Raw genomic sequence first — 20599 nt, forward strand, 5'->3', positions numbered from 1 at the left:
TGAAGTGAACTACAGTATAAATTTCACCAACTGGGAAGACATAAACCCTATCAGGTCTACCAGGTCAAACTCATCAAGCTGTGACAAAACAGAGAGTCCGTTGAAAGTCTCTGTTTGTTGGTCAAGCCAAAAGCAGATGTTGAAGGAGTTGCAATAGTTTAGGCAATGTTGAAGCCCAAAAAAGCAGGGTCAGGAATTGCTGTAGCAGAATAGGGACCTGTTCTCAGATTTGCAGGGGTGTATAAAGATCATAGAACACAAGGTTCTGATGGAACCCCATGTGTGGGTAAACTTAATGCTCTATCGAATTCCCAAGGTCATAAGAGAGCTGATGTAGAAAGGAAGTCCTATCATGAAACTTGAAGTCATTAAAGGGAACATGTCAGCACAATTATGCATAGTAACCTACACACAGTGGCAGGTCGACATCGTTATACTGAATAAAACGATACCTTGGATGATGAAATGCATCTTATGGTTGTTTCTTAATCTTTATTTTCAGTTTTGTGTTAATGAGATTCTCGTGCCCTAAGGCAGGGCTGTGATATGTGGTGCTCTGATTAGACATTCATAATACAGACTACTGACAGGTCACTGATCCCTCACTGACCTGACCCCTAGTTTGCATAATGAATTCCATCACATGCTGAATAAAAGAAACTGCTTATGCAGGCAGGAGCCGGCCGTGGCACCTGCGCTGAAGCATAATCGCATGGTTACTGTGCCCTTTTTTCCTCGCTCAAATAAAAGTAATTTTTAAAATGGCGTTCGCCGCGCTTGCGCAGTAGCAGCTCTCAGAAATCGCTGACAGCTGTTATTGCGCATGTGCAGGCGGCGCCATCTTGGTGGAGGACATTTTTTTTCTTCTCCAGCAAGATGATGCCACCGGTGCCTGCGCAACAGCAGCTATCGGATTTCTATACAAACTGATAGCTGCTACTGCGCAGGCGCGGCAAGCGCCATTTTCAAAATTACTTTTTTCTTCCCTTGCTCAAGTAAATCTGCAAAAGGGATTAAGTGCCCATTAACCAAGCGATTATGCTGCAGTACAGGTGCCATGGCTGGCATGAAAAATATAGAAGATTTTTTTCCACATTTTCTCTCCTGTGACATCCCTACCCTCATCATGGGCGATTTCAACATCCCCATTGCTCTTCCCTTCTCACCATCTGCTACTCACCTTTTATCTCTAACCTCCTCATTTGGCCTTTCGCAGCTTACTAATTCTCCAACGCATGAAGACGGAAATTCCCTTGATTTGGTCTTCTCTCGGCTTTGTGCAGTGGATGATTTTGCAAACTCCCCTCTCCCGCTCTCTGACCACAACCTTCTTTCATTCTCTATCAAGAACTGCCAGGCTGCTCAGGTCACCCCCACTGTCCAGACTTATAGAAACATACAGGCCATTAATACCCAGAAACTTATGAAGAACTTGCAGTATTCATTGGCCCCTATCTCCTCCCTCTCAGGTCCTGATACTGCATTGAAGCATTACAATGAAACACTTCAAAGTGCCCTGGATGAATTTGCACCCCCTATAAATAGAACACCACAATGCAGACGGCGACAACCCTGGCACACGGTGCAAACACGTTTCCTGCAGCGGTGCTCCAGGTGCGCCGAACGTCTGTGGAGAAAATCCAATCTACACGAAGATTTCATCCATTTTAAGTTTATGCATAGAACATACAACACTGCCCTTCACCTCTCCAAACAAGCCTATTTCAACACCCTCATCACGTCACTGTCCAATAACCCGAAATGTCTCTTTGACACTTTTCATTCTCTACTCAACCCAAGAGTACAGGCCCCAACCACGGAGCTCCGAGCTGACGATCTGGCCAATTACTTCAAAGAAAAAATTGACCAGATCCGACAGGAAATTATCTCCAAATCCTCTCATACCATGCACTGTCCTCCCTCCCCCACTGCATCTAGCTCACTCTCTGATTTTGAACCAGTCACAGAAGAAGAAGTAAGCAGGCTCCTTGCATCTTCTCGCCCAACCACTTGCACCAGTGACCCATTTCCGTCACATCTGCTCCAGTCCCTTTCCCCTGCTGTCACCCCTCACCTAACTAAAATATTTAACCTCTCTGTCTCTTCTGGTATTTTTCCCTCCTCATTTAAGCATGCCATCATACATCCACTACTTAAAAAACCATCCCTCGACCAAAACTGTGCCGCTAACTATAGACCTGTCTCTAATCTTCCCTTCATCTCTAAACTCCTGGAACGCCTGGTCCACTCCCGTCTGATCCGCTATCTCTCTGATAACTCTCTTCTCGACCCTCTCCAATCCGGTTTCCGCTCTTTACACTCTACTGAAACTGCCCTCACTAAAGTCTCTAATGATCTACTAACAGTTAAATCAAATGGTCATTACTCCATGCTAATTCTCTTGGATCTCTCTGCAGCATTCGACACTGTGGATCATCAACTCCTCCTCACTATGCTCCGGTCCATTGGCCTCAAGGACACCGTTCTCTCATGGTTCTCCTCCTATCTCTCTGACCGCTCCTTTACGGTATCTTTTGCCGGCTCCTCCTCCGCTCACCTTCCCCTTACTGTTGGGGTTCCTCAAGGATCGGTCCTAGGCCCCCTCCTCTTCTCCTTGTACACTGCCCCTATTGGTCAAACAATTAGTAGATTTGGTTTCCAGTACCATCTCTATGCTGATGACACCCAATTATACGCTTCTTCTCCCGACATCACGCCAGCCTTTCTAGAAAACACCGGCGATTGTCTAAACGCTGTGTCTAATATCATGTCCTCACTATATCTGAAACTGAACCTGTCAAAGACTGAACTCCTTGTGTTTCCTCCCGCTACTAATGCACCTATACCCAACATTGCCATTTCCGCGTGTGGTTCCACTATTACTCCCCAGCAACAGGCCCGCTGTCTTGGGGTCATACTTGATTCCGAGCTTTCCTTTGCCCCCCACATTCGATCACTGGCTCGCTCTTGTACTGCACCTCAAAAACATTTCTAGAATTCGACCTTTTCTTACTTTTGATTCTGCAAAAACTCTTACTGTTTCTCTTATTCACTCTCATCTCGACTATTGTAACTCTCTTCTAATCGGTCTCCCTCTTACCAAACTCTCCCCTCTCCAATCTGTCTTGAATGCTGCAGCCAGGATCATATTCCTCACCAATCGTTACACCGATGCCTCTACCTTGTGCCAGTCATTACACTGGCTACCCATCCACTCCAGAATCCAGTACAAACTTATTGCCCTCACCCACAAAGCCCTCCATAGCTCAGCACCACCTTACATCTCCTCCCTTGTTTCAGTATACCACCCTACCCGCGCCCTCCGTTCTGCTGATGACCTCAGGTTAGCATCCTCAATAGTCAGAACCTCCCACTCCCGTCTCCAAGACTTTACACGTGCTGCGCCAATTCTTTGGAATGCACTTCCCAGGTCAATACGATTAGTCCCCAATCCCCACAATTTTAAGCGTGCCCTGAAAACGCATTTATTCAGACAGGCCTATCGCCTCAACACATTAACCTAATCTATCCCTGTGTGGCACAGCCAAATGTTTTACCATAACCAGGTTCCCAGCATCATGTTCCCACATGCTTTATGCATCCATCAGCCCTCTGTGTCTGTACTGTTACACACTTAACAGTTGCCCTGATTGTACGGACCAGCCATAATGTTACCACCCACCTTTCGTGTCTCCCTTTTTCCCTCATAGACTGTAAGCTTGCGAGCAGGGCCCTCACTCCTCTTGGTATTTTGTTATAATCTACTGTATGTGATTATTGTTATGCTGTAATGTCTATTGTCTGTACAAATCCCCTCTGAAATGTAAAGTGCTACGGAATATGTCGGCGCTATAAAAATAAAATTTATTATTATTATTATTATTAGAAGGCTGTGATTCATCAAGCTTAGCATGAACAATGTCAGTCTTTATTAGAGATGAGGGAACCTTTTTCATGTACAGATTTGGTTTGGCAAACATTTAAATGCTCACCGACTTGTTCGACAAACTGATGAGCATAACCAAACGTCAAAAGCCACGACTTCCCTCATGCACCTTTACAAACACATAACAGCTGATCTGTTCAGCTGCTCCTTACAGCAGTCATTTACCGAACTTTGGACATCTTTTGCCAATTTTTAGGAAAAATGGGAATCTGAACACGAGTCCGAATGAGCTACGTTGGTGCCAAATTTGAGATTGGGGAAACGTTTTCCGAACAAGTTCACTTTTCTCTAGTCTTGATGCGGAGTCAGAAACTCCTGATTGAAGAGACCAATAATAAATATCTACTTGACATCCTCACTGATTCACTGTATGTAGTTAACACTCCATTCGTACAGCACACTATCCTGCTAGTTTGTTTCCTTCCCATAAAGGGTCTATAAAAGTTAGGCAATAAATTGTTGTATATATCCCAAATACACTGACAAATAAAACAAGCCCTCACATATTGAAATAAATGGATGTTTCTGGCACGCTACAATCAAATGGTTTGTCTTAAAGAGCGAAATTGGCTTTGATGGAAAGAGGTTAAAAGGACCCTATCAGCAATTCTGCCTAACACATGCAACCAAATCATTTACATGACTATGTAGTTTTTTAAAAGACTGGTCAGTCAATCTCTTTATGTCCCCCAAGTGTGGCTAGAAATCTCAGTTTACAGTGCAGTCTCGAAGTGCATTGGGGCGTAACGATGAACTTACAGCTTCTCAGTCTCGGCTATAGGCTAGGGTCACACAACTAGATTGTAGCTATTCTGAGAAAATCAGGCATATTATGATTATCACACTCTGATAAAATTCTGTTCATAGTTAGATCAGAGTGTGATCCGAGTTTCTTGGATCGGGAGAAGATGGTAAAAAAAAAAAAATCTATCTTCTCCTTTCTTTCAGTTTGTGTAAATAGGACCACACTAGGATATCATTCAAGTTCAGTCCAACATTTTCCACGGACTCATTGATTTGCATGCCCGACTACAATCCGATTTATGGATGCAAATCAAGCCTGCTGCAGATTTTTTCCTCGGGCAGACCCGATCAGAGAAGAAAAAAATCGAACATGTGTACGGCCCCAAAGAATAACATTGGTCTGAGTGCGTTCAGATGATTTGTCAGACAGTACTCGGACTGAAAATATGGAACTCTACACAAGCCAATATTCTTGGAATAACAACACCCTCCTGTGGCTGATCGACAGGTCGTTTGCTCTGGTACACTGGTCACTGACCTGTCAATCACCCAAGGGAAGGGTGTTTCTAGTTCAGGAATAAAGTTGAAACTGAGAAGTTGTAAGTGCATCCTCATGTCACAAATTCGCACTGTTAGCTATTTTTGGGGTCATAATGGGATAGACCGGCTGATCTTTTAAAAGTCTACATAGTTACATAAATGGTTTGGGGGTGATGGCTTCCCATTTATGAATATTTTTATTTAACCTCATCATGCTTACTTTTTGTTTGCTTGTTTGGTTTTTTTTGCTGCATACTTTGGGGATATGCCGGAATAACAAATGTTTTTGTCATGCATTTGCTTTCTTTGTATTTATGTCTGGACATTGCTGTTGGGATTTGACATTTTAAATCTGATTTTAGTAAATCCTCTTATCAGGTAATTCCATATTATGAAGCGACAGAGGCTGATTTGGGATTTCAGAAGCATTCGAGCTGTTCCATTCCACTGTACTCGGCTTGTACAGGAACTTCCTGCTGATAACTTTTCTCATAAAAATGAGAAACAAAATATTTTTTTTTATCGATTATCTTAAATAATATGGTGCCAACACGGTCTACAGCTCTTTACTAAAATACGTTATTATATCAAACTCATTTCTGTTAGCTAAGGTATAGGGAAGAAGTGATGTGCACAGGTATAACCCGCATATAAAGAACAATTAAGCTCCACAGAAATAATGCCTTTCAATTTTTCTTCCCCTTCTACCAAGAGCCATAACTTTTTCTTTGATCCAGCCACATGAGGGCTTGTTTTTGCAGAACGAGTTGTACTTTGAACAACACCATCCATTTTACCATGTCATAGAATCATAGAATCGTAGAGTTGGAAGGGACCTCCTGGGCCATCTGGTCCAACCCCCTGCTCAAAGCAGGATTCGCTAAATCATCCCAGACAGATGTCTGTCCAGCCTCTGTAATGTACTGGAAAGCAGAAAAAAATCCAAGTGCAGCAAATTTGCCAAAAATCTACAATTCCGCAATTATTTTTGGGTTTTGTTGTTACCCCCATCATGACATTTGACCAACTATACATCATGGTTTTATAGGGGTTTTTGATTGATGATGTATAGATACGTCATGGCGATGTTGTGCCAGCGCAATCGCCTCTGGGAGCTTGGAATAGCAGCGGGCTAGTGTCAAATAATATATAGAAATAAAACTAATCTACTTTATTATAAATCTTTAAAAAGGAAATAAATCCTGATAAAAAGTGCACATAACAAAAAGACAAACAAACATGAACAGACTATCAGAAATCACAATCCAGATAGTCAGATATGAACCCCAAAGGACTTTTACTCGCATAACCTTGATAAAATGAAAAGTGTCTATCAAATCTTAGGGAATGCCATACAATCGTCCCTTTTGGAATATATTGTCACACTTTAGCGAGCCATTGGAGCCATATATATCCACCCTCGTAATCACAGGAGTGAACATTTCAACATTTATGGTACAGCACAAGCTCAAATCAGAGCACCAAACATCATAAAGTTCCTTATCCGCAAAGGACACAGTATTCCATAGACATTCTAGCAGCAATAAACAAGTGGCATGTCTAGCACACTGGGGGACATTTCATTCAAATATACCGCCTTCACATTAAAGGATCTTATAGGAAGAATTAATACCTCCTCATAAATAGAAATTTGCATTCATAGCATTTGAGAAAGGAAGGATCTCACCCATGTTATACACTGCTGGGTTCCTCCATATAGTGCATCTCCCGTCTCCCAACGCGTTTCACTGTTAGCCAGATCATCAGGGAAGTCAATATGATGTAAATGAATGCTTTCTTATCAAAGAACTGCCATCATATTGGCTGCCTCTCCAATTGTCTTTATATTACACGCCACTTTTTATACTTCCTGTCTACTGCAGGTGAAGTAAGTGATTAGTGCTGACCGCTTCCTGTAGCAATGAGCCACCCAGTCCACCCATCACGCCGGCGCAAGCCAAGCCAGCATAGCCTCCATCTTAGTACCCCCACTGCGCAAACGCAGATCATAGCAGTGTTACCATAGTTACATAGACGCATCTCATGTAAACCTAGGTGCATCAGCTGTATAAGCGCCGCTCATGGCGGTATCATAGATCTCAATAAAGTACAGTCATCCATCGCTCAGGCACAAGCATCATATATCACCAAGCTCACTCACCGCAAAGGCGCCGAACCTAGCAGCGCCATCATAGCTTCAGAGTCACGCTTCATGTCAGGACCCAGCAGCCACCACGCACCCGCCGGTCAGTCTTAACTTCTATTGCGCAGGCGCAGATTGAACCACCATAGTCGCACTCAGTAGAGAGAAAAGACAACCACTGCACAGGCGCAAAGCAGAACACTAGTCACTTCCGCGCAGGCGCGAATCTTAACGGCATCAGTGGTATCTAGGGGCGTCTACGCAGGCACATTATATCTGTCGTAGAGTGACTATCTCTTCCTCCATATCAGAGTACGTAGTCACTTAGATTAAACCGTCAAGATGCATTATGCATGCCCTATTAAATCATATATCTGCGGCAATATTAGCAGGCTTAAAATTACAATTAATTTAAACATCAAGAACTGCCATGGAGGGGGTATCACAGCATAAGGTGTCAGGCTTCAATGTCAGCAACCATATAGAAAGGCATTGTAGTAGAACTATATATCTCATAAATTCACTACCATATCAGCCTTTCAAAGGTTAAAAAGATACAATATTGATCAAAAAGACTAAGTGCCGTTCCCGACAAGGTATATACATTCTGCATGATTCCCTATAATTGTAAGGAGAGATTTGGTTAAAGGAATTGTCCCTATCAGAAGGATTAACAAAAACTGACAAAGTATACATATTTTACATGATTTCCTATAGTTGTGAGGAGAGATTGAAATTAAAGGATTGTCCCCTATCCAAAAGGTTTATCCCTATATAGAAAAAATAAATATTAAAAAAATCCATGGGGCAGTCTCCTGAGAAACTCCACAACCCTTTACCCCTATACAGGGATCTGGAATCACATGGAGCCCAGTGAAGAACAGCTCCTAGAAGATTCATAAAAAAGTGGGGAGAGGGAAGAACATTGACTCATAAAAATGAAGCAAAGGAAAGCTGATCATTCAACCCCATAGGTTGTATAGTTTTAAGCCAAAAGATCCATTTGCATTCCTTTTGCAAAATGAGTCTGTCCCAATCCCCTCCTTGAATTGATGGAACAATTTTATCTATCCCCATGAACTTAATTTGCTTGTAATCACCTTGATGTACTCGATTAATGTGGTTAGCTATCGCCGTATCTCTGCGATTCACCACATCCCCAATACAGTATGTTCACGGTTCCTTTTCCTAAACTCTCTCCTCATTTTTTCCAACATACTCAATTCCACAAGAGCAGGTCGCCTTGTAAATTACACCCTCAGTCCGGCAGTTAATAAACTGCTTAATGGTATACATAGTCCCTGTATTATTACTCTTGAAGGATTTCCCCTGTGTTATTGATGGACACGCTTTACAGTTCCCACATTTATAGCAGCCTTTAAGATCCTTACCAATCCATGTGGATGTTTTTGCTTCACTAAAGTGACTATGTACCAGTCTATCCTTCAGTGATCTATTTCGTTTGAAAGTCACTTGGGGTCTAGGACCCAAAGTTCCCTCAATATCCGCGTCCATTTTCAATATGGACCAATGGCGTTGTAAAATTTCCTTTAGTTTTTCTGACCCATTGGAGAATTTGGTGATAAAGCGGGTAACTTCTGTTTCCTCCGTTTTGTCAGTCTTCCTCAACAGTTCCCTACGGTCTCTGTCTATGCACTGTTTATAGGCTCCTTTTAGGATAGAGTCTGGATAGCCCCTCTCCTGGAACAGCCCTCTTAGTTCATCTGCCTGTTGTTTAAACATTAGAGTGTTAGAACAGTTACGACGTAGCCATAGATATTGTGCTTTTGGTATTCCCTTCTGGGGATAGGGATGGCTGCTCTCCCATCTTAGAAGGAAGTTTGTGGCTGTCGGCTCTCTTTAATTACTCGTCTCAATCTCGCCATTGAATCCCCTCTGGATACTCACATCTAGGAATGTTATCTGGGACCTGTGTACCTCATATGTAAACCGTAACCCCAGATCATTAGAGTTAAGTTCTCCCACAAATTAAATGAAGTCAATTTCTGTACCTTTCCAGATAATGAATATATCGTCAATGTAGCGTAGCCATAAGGCTACACTATCATGTCGAGAACTCATGGCGTCATTAAATACAACTTTTTCCTCCCACCAGCCCATGAGCAAATTTGCATGAGTGGGTGCACAGGGACAACCCAGCGCGGTGCCCCTGAGCTGGTGGAAGTACTTGTTACCGAACAGAAACACGATAATTTTCAAGCAAAATTCTAAAGCCTTTAGCACAAAGGTACTGTGTCTTACAAAAAAGCGTCCACGGGGTTTTAGATAATACTCCACCGCCATTAGCCCTTTATCATGGGGTATTGAGGAATACAGGGCCTCCACATCAATGCTTCCAAAGATTATATCTTGTTCCAAGTATAGGCCATCTAATTTCTGTAGGAGGTCACCTGTATCCCTGACATATGAATTTAAATTTGTCACAAATGGTCTTAATACTTGGTCAATGTATACCCCCAAGTTTTGTGTCAAACTATCAATACCAGCAACTATAGGCCTACCCTTCAGTGGCTTTAAGTCTTTATGTATTTTAGGTTGGCAATAGAAAGTTGCCATCGAAGGGTATGATGGTAATAAAATTTTTTTCTTTTTTGTCAATAACACCAAGTGTAAATCCTTCATTGATCAGTACTCCAAGGGAGCTTGGCTTACATGATAGTCACAGAGAGGATCAGTGCCCACATCGCCCCCTGACTGTTTAACACCCTAACTGCTGCGATCTATATTGATTGCAACATTTAGTAGGCTAGGATAGGGAGGAAGCCCCCTCTCCCTTTAGTGCAGCGCCCCGTGATGTCATCATAAGGGCCCAATAGTCGTCATGACAACCCGAGGTCTTCATGAAGACCTTCAGGTCTACCAGCAACGGTGGCCTGTTTAGACCATGCCAGGAAGCATGGTTGAAGAGGTTTCTGTCATTGTAATACTGACAAATAGTGTACAATGCATTGCAATGCATTACACCAGCGATCAGAGTTCTGAAAGTTCCTAAAAGGAACTAAGTAAAACAAATTTACAATTTTTTTTTAAAATCACAAAAAAGCCATAATTAGATTACCTATAATAAAAACATATATATATATATACAAAAAGTTTGGTGCTGCCACGTCCAGAAAGTCCTGCTATCATAAACTGTCACACTAATCAACCCCTTCAGTGAACACCATAAAAAAGTGGCAAAAACAATGCTTTTTCATCATATCAAAGAACAAATAGTGGAAGACAACGCAATCAAAAAGTCGAATGGAATCAAAAATGGTATTGTGGAAAACGACATCTTGTCCTGCAAGAAACATGTGGCCATACAGTTCCATCGTCAGAAAATTAAAAAAGTTATAGCTCTCAGAATACAACAATACAAAAACTATTATTTCTGTAAAAGGAGCAAAACATAAGAAAAATTAAATAAATGAGGTATCGCTGTAATTGTACTGACCAGAAGAATAAAACTGCCTTATCAATTTTACCACAGGAAGAATGGTATTAAAAAATAAAACAATTCCTGAATTGCTGGTTATTGTTCATTCTGCCTCCCAAAAATCAGAACAGAAAGCGATCAAAAACTGTCATGTGCCTGAATATGCTATCATTAAAAACGTTAGCTCATCCCGCCAAAAAAAACAAGCCTTCACGTGACTCTGCTGTTAGAAATATAGAAAATATACAGCTTTTTAAAATATGGCAATGCAAAAACTTGTTCTTGCAAAAAACAAAGCGTCTTTTAGTATGAAAGCAGTCAAACATAAAAACCCAATATAAATCTGGCCGTCTAATCATTTATACCGCACAAGGAAAGGCGTAAAAAATAAAACCAATTCTTCACATGCTGTTGATTTTTCATTCTGCATCCCAAAGATCGCAGTTGAGCTCTTACACCAGGGTTTCCGAGGAAATCTCTGAAATATCTGATTCAGACGTAACCCCTGGAGGAAAATTCCCTGTAATGAGGCAAATAGAGGCACTGTGGACATCGTCTGGTCTATGATAATGGCAGATTTTCAAATTCACTTAGCAACATCCACTGCTGCTTGCTTTTGGAAAACACCCATGGAGTCAAAATCATCAGTACATCTGTAGATAAATTCCCAAAGGGTGCAATTTCCAAAATGGGGTCACTAGAGGGGGGATTCTGCTCTTTTAGCTTTTAAGTGCTTTATATATGGAGTCCGCAAACTATTCTATGAATGTCTGTGCAGCAAGAGTCAAATAGAACTCCATCCCTCCCTTGCCTCGCTGTATGGCTAAAGGCCCCGTCACACACAGTGATCTCACTAGCGAGATCGCTGATTTTGTGACGCCACAGCAATCTCGCCAGCGAGATCGCTGTGTGTGACGGGAATCAGTGACCGGCCCCCCTGTCAGTTATCGCTGATAGTCCTCGATCGGCCTGGGCCATTTTTTGATCGCTGGTCTCCCGCTGGCCAGCACGCATTGCTGCATGTGGCAGCAAGAGACCAGAGCTGGTTTCTAATGTAAACATGGGGTATCCAGGAGCCAAGGCTCCTGGATAACCGCTATTTACCTTGGAAACCGGTGTACACGCTGATTTCCAAGGTAAACAGCGGGTATCCAGGAGTCGCACGGCTCTTAGATACCCAATGTTTACATTAGAAACCAGCGTCCAGCGTCGCTGGTCCTGATCACTGGAGGGGCTGTCTTGTGACAGCTCACTAGCGATCAGCCTAACGATGTCCCAGCAATCCCATCATGTCAGATCGTTGGTGGGATCGCTGGGACATCGATATGTGTAACGGGGCCTTAAGCAGTACTGTACAGCCACATTTGGGGTATTTTCACAATCAGCAGAAATTGTGTGATAAATTTTTGTGCTATTTTTACCCATTTCCCAAGGTGAAAATGTAAAATCTGCGTCTAATACAAAATTTTTCACCCCCCAATGGTGTTCTGTGGCAAATGCCAAGCGTCCTGCATGGTGTTGGGCTGTGAGCACAACCCCCATCTGTGGATGTCGGGCACTCAGACCATCCTCATGTAGTCGGTTTCTAACCATTTGTACAGACCATACACATTTGTGGCCTGCTGGAGGTCATTTTGCAGGGCTCTGGCAGTGCTCCTCCTGTTCCTCCTTGCACAAAGGCTGAGGTAGCGGTCCTGCTGCTGGGTTGTTGCCCTCTTACAGCACCCTTCACGTCTCCTGGTGTACTGGCCTGTCTCCTGGTAGCACCTCCAGCCTCTGGACACTAAGCTGACAGACACAGCAAACCTTCTTGCCACAGCTTGCATTAATGTGCCATCCTGGATGAGCTGCACTACCTGAGCCACTTGTCTGGGTTGTAGAGTCCATCTCATGCTACCACGAGTGTAAAAGCACAACCAACATTCAAAAGTGACCAAAACATCAGCCAATAATTTCCTTCTGTTATCTATTCCATTTGCACAACAGCATGTGAAATTGATTGCCAATCAGTGTTGCTTCTTAAAGGTACTGTCACACTTAGCGATGTACCAGCGATCCCGACCAGCGATATGACGCGGTCAGGATCGCTGGTACATCGCTAAGTAGTCGCTAGTGAGCTGCCACATAGGCAGATCTCACTAGCGACATCGCTGGGGACGGGGATCGCTACTTACCTGTCAGACCAGGCGATCCTGCGTCCTCCCGCCCGGCTCCACGCGTCGCTCGTCTTCACAGCAGGAAGCGCCACAGGAAGCTGACGACGAGAAACAGTCCTGAACGTTCTCGCGCGATCAGCGATAACCAGCGGGGGAGCCGGTCGTAGGTAAGTATCTCACACAGCGATATCGCTAGCAATATCGCTATAACGTCACTAGTTATAGCGATATTGCTAGCGATATCTCTTAGTGTGACAGGCCCTTAAGTGGACAGTTTGATTTCACAGAAGTTTGATTTACTTGGAGTTATATTCTGTTGTTTAAGTGTTCCCTTTAGTTTTTTGGGCAGTGTATATGTATTCTATGTGTATATATCTATTGTTTCTATTCTTTATTAAACCTGTCAGTGTGATTTTACTGTATCGTGCACTGTATTGTAAGGGTTTCCAATGGATTGTAATGAATAAGAAAATGCTCACACAAGAATTGAATTACTAAATTGATTTACTTAATAAGTGATATCAAATAATAAACAGTATAAAACTATAAATACATATGCATTAATCAGAAACAGACATTATTCATACATTACACTATTCAGATAGACGTCGACCAGTCATCCTTCAGGAGCCAAAAGAGAGTGAGCACATGTGTCCTAGTTCTTTTAAATGTCCAGCTAAAAGGTGTGTCCAGCCCCACCATGTGGGGAATGATGTCACAAGTCTATTGTGCATTGGCTATAAACACATCCCCTCAATACCTGTTTTAACCAGTATATAATACAGGAAGCTAGAGGAGGGGGTGTTGTGAGTTCATTTTCCCCTCCGTCACTGAGGCCTGGTGAACTCCCTGTTCTAGTGAAGGAAGGTAGTGAGCCTGATTATCAGGCACCTGGGACTAATGAAGACGATTGGCTGAGTGGAGTCACTGACTGGATTTAAGGCAGCCTACGCCCTTTCTGCCCTGCGGGTGATTTCTCTGTGGACTCTTAGACACCAGTCTGATTCCTGCTCTCCTAAAGCTAAGTTTGCTGTTTTGCCTTTTTGCATCTAAGATTTGTTTTTGTTTTTCTTGCTTTTTGGATTCTGCCACTCCCTGCTGGAGTGTGCAGTGTTCCTTGAGCTCTGTTTTCTGAAAGTACCTGAGTGCTGATTTAGTTTTTGAAGCTTAGTTGCTTCAGGGCCATTTTTATATCAGCTTGTTGGCTTTTGTCTCTGATAGGGTTTTGGCAGATTGCAGACAGCAGCCTTCCTATCCGTTCCTATCTAGGTAGTTTTTGGGCCCCGTCTTTGCTCAGCCTGTCTTTCTGTCTGTGTAAGTGTTTTCATCTTGCTTCACCGTCATTATATGTGGGGGGCTGCCTATTGCTTTGGGGTCTGCTCTGGGGCAGTTAGATTTCCCCTTTCCTTTTTTAGGTCTATGTATCTCTCCGGCTGTGATCGAGGGGTCTAGGTCATCGTAGGAACCCCCCACGGCTACTGCTAGTTGTGTTGATAGGTTCAGGGGTCTGCAATCTGATAGTTGCCAACTTCTCTGGTTTTCAGGACTTAGCTAGCATTTCTGTTTTTGCCTCCTACAGTGACTCATTCATAACAAGGGGGCCTCATGTGTGCCACATGGCAGAAATACAGCAAGCTGGAGGAGGGGCTTCGGAGCCATGTGGAGAATGATGTCACAAGTCTATTGTGCATTGGCTATAAACACATCCCCTCAATACCTGTTTTAACCAGTATATAATACAGGAAGCTGGAGGCGGGGGCCTCATGTGTGCCACATGGCAGAAATACAGCAAGCTGGAGGAGGGGCTTCTGAGCACAAGATAACATCCTTGGGAAAGTTAACACACCCAATCTAATTAGGGTAGTTGCCTTGAATATCAATGTTCCTTTGTTGATGGATAAACAAATGACCAGTAATTTACATTCCTTTATCTTAAGTAAGTTTCAGTGACCTTTTGCTTACCTCATCTCAGTGTATATTATATTAAACTGATTGAAACCATATAAAAATAACTCATAGTATACACGCAGTGAATTGTCGGCTTTTGTTAAAGGACACCGGTACATATTTCTCGCAAGTCACACATCTGGTCCATATGTAATCTGTATTTTTCTCTCCCCCATAGACTTACATTAGCGTTTTACGGGCATAATACGGTGAAAATCTCAGCATGCTGCTTTTCACCAGCACGTATAATACGGCCGAGAAAAAAATCGGCAGATGGGAGCTGCCCCATAGATTAACATTGGGACGAGTGCAATGCGATTTTTTTTGTGCATAGCGCTCGCCCGTATATCTCGCTAGTGTGACTCCGGCCTTAGTTTTATACCATAGACAAAGCAAACAAGTAATCCACAACCAAGAACTGCTGTAAAAAAAGCACCAATAATGACACAATGAAAATGCAGTGAATACAGGTATTTTAAATGCAATGTTTTTACTGTGAAGAGAGCAGGTTTTGGCTGTAGGAAAAAAACATAACAAAAATGCTGTGTATGAACATTGCTTAACACATCTATCTTTGAAAGCCTTCTTTTCTATTTTTTTCCACACCTGCCTGAAACTTAGGGATATTTAGTTGGGCTGTAGTCATGCACTAGAGAGAGGGGAAGTCAAATAATATACATGTATTCATTGATATAATTTAATATTTAACAGGAGAATGGAAAAAGTGTGTGTACATTTCCTCGCAGTCCCTGTTTTTGGCCTCATTCAGATGTCCATGTTGCACGCACGGCATTGTATTCATTGTTTCAGGGATACAACATGTGCCCACTGTAATCTATGGTGCTCTTCACATGTCAATTTTTTTTCATAGACCGTGCAAATCACGTCTGTTTTTTTCTGGCAGCACAGATGACAAGGACCAATACAAGTCTAAGGGTCCAAGAAATACATGTACAGCACAAGGATGCACAGTCCATGTGCTGTATGTGTTCAGTACAGAAAATTAGAAAAAGAGAAGCTTTGTCATTAATTCCTTTCTTTACTCATCTTCGAATAACACTGATGGCAAGTGACGGTAAAAATGGACACACGGATGAAAAATTGATGGTAGAAACGGACACACTGATGGTAAACCGGACACATGGATGACACACTGATGGTAAAAACGGACAGAGATAACACATTGATGATAAAGATGGACACACTGATGGTAAAACGGACATACTGATGACACACTGATGGTAAAAATGGACACACAGATGACACACTGATGGTAAAACAAACACACTGATGACACACTGATGGTAAAAACAGACACACGGATGAAACACTGGTGGTAAAAACGGACACACTGATGGTAAAACAGACACATGGATGACACACTGATGGTAAAAAACAGACACATGGATGACACACTGATGGTAAAATGGACACATGGATGACACACTGATGGTAAAATGGACACACGGATGACACTGATGGCAAAAACAGACACACTGATGGTAAAACGGACACATGGATGACACACTGATGGTAAAAATGGACACATGGATACAAAACACTATTGACACCAGTACCATTATTTTTTTCATGTACATGTTTAAATTTGGACATGTGAGTGAGGTATATAAGGGCAGAGAATCCACAAGCTGATGCTCTCTCTCTGTTCCTGGGATAGCTCTATGTAGTAAAGTAATTGTTTGGTTATAATCTGTGCACTATGGCCAGCTCTAGTGAGTCGGGGCTTAGACTGTTTAGTTAGACTAGGTACACATTTGCATTAAGTAGGGCTGCGGATGGCTGTCTACTTCCTCCTTTCTTCCTCCCTGAAGCTCCGCCTACATTCCGCCTACTTCTGTATGCATCCTGCGTCAAATCGCCGCATGCGGACGCATCCGCTACAACGCATGTCGCTGTGTACCCAATGTTAAAAATAGGTACGCAGGGAAATGCAGGATGCATACAGAAGTAGGCAGAGCCTAGGTGGAGCTTCAGGGAGGAAGAAAGGAGGAAGTAGGCAGCCATCCGCAGCCCTCCTGAACACAAATGTGAAACCAGCCTTAGTGGTCAACCAGACTAAGAATTATTTTGTATCCTTTGCATTGCGTTTTGCTGTTCTATGGAACCAATAAAACTGATTGCCTTGGAGTGCTTGAAGTGCCATTTTAGCCTAGGAACTATACACTGTATATATAAAACTGAAAATGAATGGGAGCAAAATTATAACCTCGGGATTCATAAACTGATGGAGCATAACACAATTTTATGAAAAGGCAGACTATGCATCCAAGCTCTGTCTGTTCAAAGTGATTTCCATTGGTAGTGCAGCAGATGTCTGGGCGGTTCTCCAATTTTGTCCAGTTACATGTTCACCTCCTGTGGCTGGCAATGGGGTGCAGAAACACTGAGTCCTTTTAGTAGCTCCACAGAAATGAGTGGCAGTGTTAGGTTTGGTGAACGTGGAGGCCAGCATAGCATTGGAGAATCATTGTTTATGACGTGGCTTTTTCAATATTCCAGTAGAAACTTATTCAGGTTTTGGCAAACATCCAATGGAAATATGGAGGTTCACCGTTCTGCTGGTACAGGAAGATCTTCCAAACATAGTCTATCGATAGTAGAAGTTATTCCTTTCACATTTCCAGGTAAGAATAGCCAATGGCAGTTTTATCCTTAGTAAAAAGGGACTGTATACTTTGCACCTGCTTATTGCACAGAATATTTATGTTGCGTGTGCCCCTCATGTGCTCAATTAGGGTGCAGGGATTTTTTAGCCTCAAATTTTAATGTTGTGAAGGTGAAAAGTAGCCTTATAGCTGAACACCAGGCCATCAGTGAGTTTATCTTCATCCAATCAACCCTGTAAGTAAAATAAAAAATGACTGGGTTTGGGTTTGTTGTCTGGTTTCACCTTCTGATGAAGATGCAATCTATATGGTCCACAAAGTAGATGTTTTTGTAAGATATGCCATACTATGGTTTTTGGCATCTGTAGTTCCATAATAGTCAGCATTATCTCTTCTGAAGTGTTTGAGCTGCCTGATTTTTCCCATGACATAATCACTCAATGGTTTCAAATTGCTTCACACAACACGAAATGCCATTTCTAATCAGATCACATTTACCAAATATATTCTTCTAAGTTTCGCTGATCTATGGCAACAAACTTACTTGCAAATTCCAACAAGAAAAAACCTTTTTCTTACTTTTCATGTCGCCTTTTCATGTCACACTATGTATGCACATTTTAAGCTTAGCTCTTGAAAAATGAAAGCTGTTGCTTGGGCTGCTGCAGCCAAATGGCATCATATGTCACCATTTTTGGTCACAAACAGAGATTTTAGCATTATTCTGTTACCGTTAAATGGGTTATCCAATACTAGGACAATCCCTGCTTAAACTAAATATTTGGCCCCGATAAAATAATAAAGCCTTTACTCACCTCCCACGTCAGCACTCGTGGTCTGAGGCTGTGATGCGGTGGATTGACATGTGATGTCCGGCACACGCAGAAATGGCATCACTGTCTATGCCTTCAGACAAACTGAACATGAAGAGAAAGTCTGGGATCAGCTGCAACCCTGACTTCCATTTCATGTTTGATTTGTCCGAAAGGGGAGACAGTGACGTCGGCGCTGATTGGGTGCCGGCGATCACGTGTCATTCCACAGCATCACAGCCCTGGGACCGCGAGTGCCAACACCGTGGGAACGAAGTCGACACAGGAGGTGAGTATAAGCTTTATTATTTTATCAGGGCCGAACATTTAGTTTAAGAAGGGATTGTCCTAGTATTGGACAACCTCTTTAATTCTCACATTTGAATACATTTAAATAATTCGCTATTTTGTAATGATTGGATTTATAAAATATACGTAGAGGGGTTGGAGTTCACTGTTCGCCTTTTCCTCACATAGCTGGAATTATGTGAGAAAATCCTTGGTGTGTGCAGTCACCACTAGGGGGAGCTTTTACAAATGTATGGTATGCATGGGGATAATTCATGGAGAAGAATGATTGTAAACAGACACTGTCTAGCACAATAAGGGGTCAAATTCTAGAACAATTTCAAAATTACTAAAAATAAAAAAAAAATGGAAATTTCCAAGTGACATTTTGGGAGACAAAAGAACCAAAATCAATTAAAGTTTTCCATTATTGCTATTCATTTATTTTTTTATTGGTTTTGCCCCATTAGTCTCAATCTATTGTCTCGTTTAGATGTCTTCAGACAATAAAAAACATTCAATTAAATGTTGGAGAAGCCACAAAATTGCCATTTTTTCGTTGAGTCATAAAACGAGGGAAGGTTCAACATAACAGATTAGAAAGGACTAGACGGGTTTATGTGTTTATCTATCATTGACTTCTACATAGTAATGATAATAGCGAAGAAGTAATTTAGGAAATGTCTAATTAGTTGATTAAGTAGGAAATAAAATGAAGGGACAGAAAGATAGTTTATTGGATAGTGAGCAAAAAAAGAAAATGGTACTCTCTTCCATTTGCCTCTTGTTCTTTCTGAGTGTGTAGGTTATTAGGAAAGTAACACAGAAAGGAAATAATAATACAACAGTACTAGAAAAGCTTATATACAACCACCAAGGAAAAGATAGCCCTTATAAAATGTAACCTTTAATAGATTTTTTCTAACATGATGTACGGTCACTCAAATGTTAAGAGTTAATTTAAAATTGAAAGGTGCTTAGAGATAACAGGGCCAAAAAAATGGAAAAAAAACAATATATATATACAGCTCTGGCAAAAATTAAGGGACCACTGCTCAGTTTTAGAAAAAATCAGCTTCTCTCCATGTCTGACAGCCATTCCATTCCAGTGTCAGTTGAATTCCAACCAGAGTTCACCTCATTTTTCTGTGCTTCTGATTAGGTGATCAGCTGAACCAAATCTTATTTAACGAGGGAAAGCATAAAAAACTCTGCTCTGATGTTTACAATCCTCTTGCAATAGGACAAACTGGATGGCAAAACAAGTGCTAGCAATATCCCAAAAGGAATAGGAATGAAAAAATAGCTTTTAACTATGCCAAAGGAGTTGAAAAGAAAAGTCTTGAGTGAGGAAAAGAAGAGCTCAATTCTGGCTTTACTAGCAGAGGATACAGTGAGCATCATGTTGCCTCCATCCTTAAAATTTCTAAGACAGCTGTCCATTACAACAAAGTCAAGCAGCAGACATTGATGACAACAAAGCTACAGACCGGCAGAGGGTGAAAACGACACTTCACTGACAAGGATGACCATCATCTTATTCGAATGTCACTCAGCAACCGCAGGATGACATCAAGTGACTTACAAAAGGAATGGCAAATGGCAGCTTGGGTGAAGTGCACGGCAAGAACAGTTTGTAACAGGCTCCTAGAGGCAGGGTTCAAGTCATGTAAAGATAGAAAAAAGCCTTTCATCAATGAGAAGCAAAGGAGAGCCAGGCTGAAGTTTGCCAAAGACCATCAGGATTGGACCATAGAGGAATGGAGTAAGGCAATCTTCTCTGATGAGTGTAATATTCAGCTTTGCCCAACAACTGGTCATCTAATGGTTAGACAGAGACCTGGAGAGGCGTACAAGCCACAGTGTCTTGCACCCACTGTGAAATTTGGTGGAGGATCGGTAATGATCTAGGCATGCATCAGCAAGGCTGGATTCGGGCAGGTTAATCTTTGTGAAG

At 42.1% G+C, this 20599-nt stretch overlaps 1 protein-coding gene across 1 annotated transcript in view; it reads right to left on the reverse strand.

The window, feature by feature from the left end:
- Positions 1-20599, reverse strand: part of LOC141082763 (contactin-associated protein-like 5) — a 581387-nt gene that overhangs the window by 315729 nt on the left and 245059 nt on the right. The window lies entirely within an intron of this gene.

The sequence above is a fragment of the Dendrobates tinctorius genome, unplaced genomic scaffold (genome assembly GCF_039654945.1).
Source record: "Dendrobates tinctorius isolate UK_male_01 unplaced genomic scaffold, ASM3965494v1 ptg000019l, whole genome shotgun sequence".
Classification (NCBI taxonomy): Eukaryota; Metazoa; Chordata; class Amphibia; order Anura; family Dendrobatidae; genus Dendrobates; species Dendrobates tinctorius.